Raw genomic sequence first — 6,823 nt, forward strand, 5'->3', positions numbered from 1 at the left:
AATGCAGCCTCCTGGCTCAGAGGGGTCTCTCCAGCATGCCCTGTGCACTCACGCAGGGCATGCTGGAATGTCCGGGGGGCCGTGTGGCCCCTGAACTCCCCAGCCCCTGTTGGCTCCATAACGGAGCTGGCAGTCATGTGGGCAGCCAGTTCGGCCGCCCGCAGCCAACTGACGGGTCGTCTGCAAGGAGAGCAGGCTAAGCCCACTCTCCTCGCAAACCCCATCTTGGCAGTTCCCACTGATCGTGGGAACCGCCTCAGTGTTGGACTAGCTATACCTTGGGTCTGATCCTGCTAGGCATTAACGCAGGGGATCCCAATCTGTGGTACTCCAGATGTCTGAACTCCAACTCCCATCATTCCCAGCCACTGGGGATCATGGGAGTTGTAGTTCAGTGACATCCGTTGGCCACAGGTTGGGAACCCCTGCATTAACAAACAAAGTTGCCTTCTACAGAGTCAGACCACTGGTCCACCTAGTTCAGTATTGTCTACACAAGCTGGCAATGGCTTTCCAGTGTTTCAGACAGACAGAGCATCTCTCCCAGGCTTACCTAGAGAAGCCAAATATTGAGCTTAGTACCTTCTGGGTGCAAAATAGGCACCGCTATACCACTGAGTTATGGCCAGCCCACCCAGCCGCAGCACATTCTCGTGTTCACCATCGGTTTGGCAGGTGTGCAGATAGTCTACTATTCAGCAGCATGCAAAAATAAGCATATCTGTATTAATAGATATAAATTATTATTTCTCCAGAACAGTGCTACCCCCTTCTCATCAGCTCTTTCATCCCCACCTCTTGCCCGGCAACAATACCTTCCTGGCTGCTCTAGGCATTGATCCAAGGGACCTCAGCTACGCTTCCTGCAAGTTATGGCTGTTTCTGCTCAGAGTTGCAGAGAGAGAAGGGGGATGGGAAGAGAAGACCCTCAGACACTGCTTGTCTTGCAACCACAACAGATGACACCCCCCTCCCAGTTCCAGCACTGACAATGCCCCTGAAGAAGACTCCTGAGCCAACCTAGGCAGTAACCTATCCAGGAAGCGAAAAAAGCATCCGATGCTCATAACTAGGTCACTGCATGAGAGAACAGATGCAGCCGGCGGCTGATTTTCAGATGAAAAGAGAATGTCTAGACTACTTCTCCCACTCGAACTGCAGAGATGAGCCCAACACAACCTCCAAAATGTACTTTCTGAATCAGTTATGTGTGAGGCCTTGCAATCAATAGGAGTGGCAAATCTCTACCCATATCCTTGGGTCGGCAATACCAGTGACATGCCCATCAAAATTAATCTGCTCTCCCAGATGAATCTTTAAACTTTTTTTAACTCCAAGCAAGTCATAATCCAAGACAGATATTCCTTCGATCCCAGCACAATCTGCAGACATGTTGTGGATCTTATGAGGAGAGGCAGAAGAAAGAGTGTACAGCCTAGAGAAAAGTAGATTAAGAAAGTATATGATGGCATTTTTCAAACACTAAAAAGGATTTCTGAAAGAAGAGGGGGAAGAGGCAGTCATACACATCAATTCGGCAAACCACTGAAACATGAGCATGGCAGTAACCTTGCAAGATGTGTCACGCGATTCCGCATGTGTTTGCTTGGGTTGAGTCCATCTGAATTCAGTGGTTGACATACTGCACAAAGTCTAATGTGTGTTGTAATGTCACATGCATGCAATTAGGCAAGTGTGCTCTTGTGCAAACACAAAAATTGCACAAACGCAGTTACGCAGTAGCACAGCTTATTTTTCCAGTAGCCTTACTGTCACGCAAGTCCATTTGCACAATTTTTGCAAGTGAACAGGAGTGGAACATAGGAAGTTGCCATATACTGAATCAGACCATTGGTCCCTCTAGCTCAGTATTGTCTACCCAGACTGGCAGAGCTTCTCCAAGGTTGCAGGCGGGAATCTCTCTCAGCCCTATCTTGGAGATGCTGCCAGGGAGGGAACTTGGAACCTAGATGCTCGTCCCAGAGCGGCTCCATCCCCTGAGGGGAATCTCTTCCAGTGCTCACATGTGGTCTCCCATTCATATGCAACCAGGGTGGACCCTGCTTAGCTAAGTGGACAAGTCATGCTTGCTACCACAAGAACAGCTCTCCTCAGTTTGCACAATTATGTACACATTGCATTGCAACATGCACGGAACTTTGCACAATATGTCAGCCAGTGGGACTTACCTCCAAGCAAATGTGCAGCCAAAATTTTTCAGACTCAAGCAGCGGTTCTGAAACCTGGATTCCCAGATGTTGCTGGATCACAACTTTCCTCATCCCCAGCCACAATCCTCTGGCCATTTTGACTGGATGGTTGGTTGGCTGAAATTTTTATGCCACTAACTGAGATGGTACTAGGTGGTTCACAGAAATAAAAAGAGATTCGAAACAAAACAAAACAAAAATAATCCATTAAAACAATTACAAATTAAAACCATTTAAAAAGCACTAAAATGTGTGTTTGTAAGGCTCTTTTAAAGGCTGATAAAGTTCTTAAGCTTCAAATGATGAAACAGTCCAGCAATATCTGGGAATCTAGGTTTCAGAATCCTTGTGCTAAAGGAATGTATGGACAATGGAGAAATTGATTGCGGGGGGAGTGCAAAAATGGCCCAGAGCAAGGATCAGAGCAAAAGTCTATTTCCCACAGTGGCCAACCAGATGCCTCTGGGGAGCCCACAAGCAGCACATGAAGGCAATAGCCCCCTCCTGGTATTGCACCCCAACATCCTGCCTCTGGATTCTGAAGGTGGGAATGACTTGCCATGTGTCCTTTGAAGGAAATGGGACCAATCTGCTCCAAGAAGCTGCTGGAGCAATGCTCTGGTAATGTAACCCAGTTCTGCTGATCCTGATCCTTGAGGTCCCAGGTTGGTTGAGCTCCTAGGTCCGAATCTCAGCGGAGACTTGGAGCATGCACCCCAGTACAGCAGTGCCCTGTGGGCAACGCATGCACAAAATTGTCCATTCACAAGCTTCCCTCCCCCCATTTCCTTAAACGGGCCATTCCCACCTTCATAATGTACAGGCAGCTGTTTGTGTTGGAGTTCCACTGGAGCAAATACAACAAATATTTATGACAACTATTTATATAGTGCTTTTCAACAAAAGTTCCCAAAGCAGTTTACGTAGATAGGAATAAATAAATAAAATGGCTCCCTGTCCCCAAAGGGCTCACAATCTTAAAAAGAAACGCAAGATAGACACCAGCAACAGCCACTGGAGGGATGCTGTGCTGGGGATGGATTGGGCCAGTTGCTCTCCCCCTGCTAAATAAAGAGAATCACCACTTCTAAAAGGTGCCTCCCTGCTCATTTAGCAGGGAATGGCTAACTGGAGCACGTGTCTGAATCTGGACTACATGCATTGCCTGTCATTCTATCCTGTATTGCCTTCATGTGTGCATTTAAAAGGATGAGAACAGGCAGAAGATTTTTTAAAAGAGAGAGGTGCTGGGGAAAATAGGTGTGGCTGATGCATTTGAGCAGGGGCGTATCTAGGGTGGAGCAGGCAGGGCACATGCCCTGGGCGCCACTTGAAGGGGGGCGCAATTTTCTAAAAGAAAAAAAGAAAGAAAAATGGCAGCCGAAAACAAAATGGCCACTGCATATGCTCAAATGGCCTCTGTGAGGCCCTAGGCCAGGCCAGGCCTCTCAGAGGCCATTTGAGCATGTGCGGTGGCCATTTTGTTTTTAGCAGCCATTTTTATATATATAGCCACGACACATGCTCAAATGGTCCCTGTGAGGCCCTAGAGGCCAGTGCGAGGAGGGGGGACCTTTGCTGACCTCCCCCAGCCTTTAGGAAGCCCCCCAAAGGGGCTACAGGTTAAAAAAATAATATAATATAAGTCACTGTACACATATTTAGTTTGGAACTATGTACAGAGAATCAGGGCTTGTGAATACTGAGCTGACGCTTATGAGCTAGGATTGTATTCATTTGCTCTTACTTTGTTTCTTGTGATGAGTGAGTTAAATGTGATGTCTTAATAATATGGCTATTAATAGTGAGTTTGTCTTTGAATCAGTGTGAAATCCTTAGAATTAAGGCCCACTGGGAGTTTCTTGCTCTCTTTCTCTCATTTTAACTGTCTTTCTGAAAGACTAGAATATATTCCAAGCAGTGACACAGTTTACTCTGCATATCCTTTAATTATTTTCCAGAGTATCTGGGAAAAGCCAAATTCTCAATTTATTTTTAAAACTGATGTAATAGTGATGCTACAATGCATAGTAGAGAATTAGACAGGCACTTCTGTTTAGTTTTCCAAGTACACCTCCACATAGTATTTGGGTATTTCATGAGCCCCAGCATCCTGAAATTTGTAGTTTCCCAGCATTTTTTGGTCTGGCTACGTCCACTGCTAAATTGTTTTTGAAATATTAAAAGATTAACGAGCTTGACTTGTATTTTTCAGCTGATATTATGGTAACATTATCTGAAAGATGGGTGTCAGATGCTTGGTCTTGGGGCCCAATTTCAGTGCTTGCCCTAGGTGCTATTTTCCCTAAATACGCCTCTGCATTTGAGAGGAGGAAAACTCCTCTCAACTCAGCAACTTAGCTGTCCATGGACTGGGCTTTAGTTAAGTCTTGCTTTGGGGTGGACCTATAATTGAGAGGATGGGTTCAAAGAACTTGGGGCCTCAGCTCCTGAGAGCGCCCCCAGCTCCACCCTGCCGGGGAGAGGGGTGAACACAGGCCCCCACTAACCTAGCTACATCCCTGCTTGCTTTATAGCTGTTCACTGGAGAGAAGTTTAATATGGTGGTACAGCTGTCCAGATGTTTAAAGTTCCTATGGCTAAAAAGGAGGATACACTGACACAGGTGATCGGGAAAACTCAGGACCTTTAGCCAGCTGCTTTTGCATCTTGATGGCCTCTAGCAATATTGCAAGATTCTCTCAAGCATCTTCTTCCCCTCCAGGCATGAAGTCAAAGGAAACACAAACCCAAGTCCAAAAACATTTCAGAGAGGTCCTTTCAGTAAAACTGGGACGGAGCCCAACCCTAAAACCTCTTACTTTGTTTATTTAGTTATTTAAAATATTTATACCCCACCCCTCCAGTGCACTACTGCTCAGGGCAGCTCACAACAATAAGATAGAGACAGATACAATCAAAGTAATACAATGAACTGAGGAAAAATTTTGAAGTCAGATTAAAAACCACAATTATTAGGTTCAAATTAAAACTGAACATTATAAAAAGCTAAAGAACCTACCAGATATAACAAAATATAATAGAGCATTTAAAAATCCTCCTTTAAAAGGAGCATTTTAAGATGTTTTTTAAAAACACTGAGGGAGGGAGCATGACGAAGCTCTTCAGGGAGGGCGTTCTAAAGTTGCCTTGAACCTGAACCTGAATCAGAATCAAACCCCTAAACACAAAAAGTGTTCCAAACCAGGGGTTCTGTCATCAGGCTGCTTACAAGGGTATGAGTAATGTTTTATTTTCCTGTTTTTAATCTGGTTATATGCATTTTGATTTTTAAAACATTTAAAAAAATCATTGTCGAGTTAAATAATTATAATTTTTGTAGCTGCATTGCAAGCAAGAGAGATTGTTCTTATTCTAAATGTATCTAGACTGGATTAAAACCAATGTCTAAACCCATTACTGGACCAATTTTTTAAACTTAGTGACTAAATTGGACCTGAACCCACAGAATTTAAAAATACTGACGAACCAGAACTGGAGCTGAATCTGAATTTGTAATGGTTCTGTTTCTGGGCATTATCTTATACTTGGAGGAAGGGCTGAGTATAAATGTTATAAATAAGTCTAATATCTAATTCTGGAAGAGTTGAAAATGTTATGATGCTTAAGGGCGCATAACCAGAGCACCTGCAGGCAAGAGGGAGATGCTGGCAGAATTGGGGTAACCTGCAGATATGTCAGTTTCACGGAAATCTAGGGGGGGACCCCTAGAGGACAAAAAACAAACCCCAAAATGCTCCAATGTAACTCAATGGACCAGAATGTTCACAGACCCAGAGAGCACTTAACAGACAGCTGGGAGGGTGGAGCTAAGTATCTTTGGATAGTGGGTAATAAGAAACTGAGCTACAAACCCAGAAATCCTTGGTTTGAATCTTGCCTCTGCCATAAACTTGCTAGGTGGCCTTAGACACTCTCACACAGTCTCAGCTCACAACACAATCATATATTTGTTCAGTTCTTTGCACACTAATATTCAGAACTGCCAAGTGTGATTGCTATGAGAAAATATTGGTAGTCCAGAGCTGTGCAATCGACGTGCCTCTCGGATGAGAAAATATCCAAGATTCATTGGAAGACATACTTAGTAATGAGCATTAGACAGATTTCTTTTCTATTACTTTTACTTTTTCCTCTTTTTTTGGCCTTAAAGTTTCTGCTGGCAGGTTGTTGCATTACATCATAAGTGCAGTGCAGAGGACAAGCACATTATCTAGCTCTTTCTGTCGTCAAAAGCAGAGTGCATGTCTCAGAGTAATTACTCTGTAATTACCAGCTGATCTGCAGGCACAAACAGAGCAGTAGTGGGAAAGCTTTGCGATGTGGCACCATTAGTGCCCTATTAGAATGGCACAGCATCATTAGCACTTAGCACTTTCGCATCTTTGATGCAAGGCAATTTTTGTGTTTGCCTTTTCTCCAGGGAAACTCTGACCGCTGGAAATCCTGCTGAGCATGTCTCCAGCTTCTGAGGTTTCACCTGGCATTGCCCACCTGCCTTCAAACCTCCCTATGCAACCATAAGGGCTAGAAACATGGATTTAAAAACAGCTGAGATGCTCAGGAAAGTAGTCTCTCTCCACCCAGCGCCA

General features: G+C 44.5%; 1 long non-coding RNA gene across 2 annotated transcripts in view; it reads left to right on the forward strand.

Annotated features, from left to right (window-relative positions):
* Positions 1-5,627, forward strand: part of LOC128352898 (uncharacterized) — a 46,707-nt gene extending 41,080 nt beyond the window's left edge. For both annotated transcript variants that reach the window (XR_008320691.1, XR_008320692.1), the window contains exon 6: positions 756-5,627. This is a non-coding gene — a long non-coding RNA (uncharacterized LOC128352898). The remainder of the gene's footprint in view (positions 1-755) is intronic.
* Positions 5,628-6,823: the final 1,196 nt, after the last annotated feature.

This window comes from Hemicordylus capensis, chromosome 4, assembly GCF_027244095.1.
Source record: "Hemicordylus capensis ecotype Gifberg chromosome 4, rHemCap1.1.pri, whole genome shotgun sequence".
In the NCBI taxonomy this organism is placed as follows: domain Eukaryota; kingdom Metazoa; phylum Chordata; class Lepidosauria; order Squamata; family Cordylidae; genus Hemicordylus; species Hemicordylus capensis.